Here is an 855-nt window from a genome sequence, read left to right as displayed (position 1 = left end):
TCCCTGAAGTACCACTCGTACAGTACGTCAAGTTCAATCCAAAGACCCATACGGTTGATCTATCGCAGAAAAATGTATACATAAGGGTGGTATATAATCAAGGTTCTACAGGTTTAGAATTAATGTTTTCCCTTTAACTTCTTTTCCTCGTTGGGATGTGATCTTAAAGAAGAATTATTTATTCGACTACCTTTTCAATCTTAATTATATACGACTCGTATCCACGATACCATGATCGATAAACCCTGTATGAATTCTAATATGAACTTTAGGACGGAGACTGATGAAGACTTCGAGTAATCGCATCGTCATGTGAACAAACTTAGAACCCAGTACGACTCCTACAACCAGATTGCCCTACAGTCTAAACATCTACAGAGATACAAGAACAGTCCGGACAACTTAGCAAACTACTCAGCAATGGAATGAGAAGACCAAGCACCTCACCTTTGAGGGCGCCGGTCTTATTTTTCCAAAAGACAGACTTCAGCGGGTGCGATCATACCAGCACTAATGCACCGGACCCCATCAGAACTCCACAGTTAAACGTGCTTAGGCGAGAGAAGTACTATGATGGGTAAAACCTTGAGGAGTCCTCGTGGTGTAGACCTCGATGGGACTTCCATTAGGAATCATTACCTTCTGCCTCGTATAGATGAATTGGTTGATCAACCGCAATGAACGAAGTGCATTTCAGAAATGGACCTAAGATCCGAAAATCACCAGTTACAAGTGTTAGTGAAGGATGTCCCGAGGGCAATCTTCCGAACTTGATGCAGATGTTACGAGTCCGTAGTGATATCCTTCGGATAGGACCAATACACCCATAATATTCATGAACCTAATGAATAGTGT

The 855-nt window shown here is 42.0% G+C and overlaps 1 pseudogene; it reads left to right on the top strand.

The window, feature by feature from the left end:
• Positions 1–491: 491 nt before the first annotated feature.
• On the top strand, positions 492–610 carry LOC111896370 (5S ribosomal RNA; annotated as a pseudogene).
• Positions 611–855: the final 245 nt, after the last annotated feature.

The sequence above is a fragment of the Lactuca sativa genome, chromosome 1 (assembly GCF_002870075.4).
Source record: "Lactuca sativa cultivar Salinas chromosome 1, Lsat_Salinas_v11, whole genome shotgun sequence".
Lineage (NCBI taxonomy): Eukaryota > Viridiplantae > Streptophyta > Magnoliopsida > Asterales > Asteraceae > Lactuca > Lactuca sativa.
The sequence above is the reverse complement of the archived record's forward strand: the minus strand, read 5'-3'. Positions and strand labels throughout refer to the sequence as shown.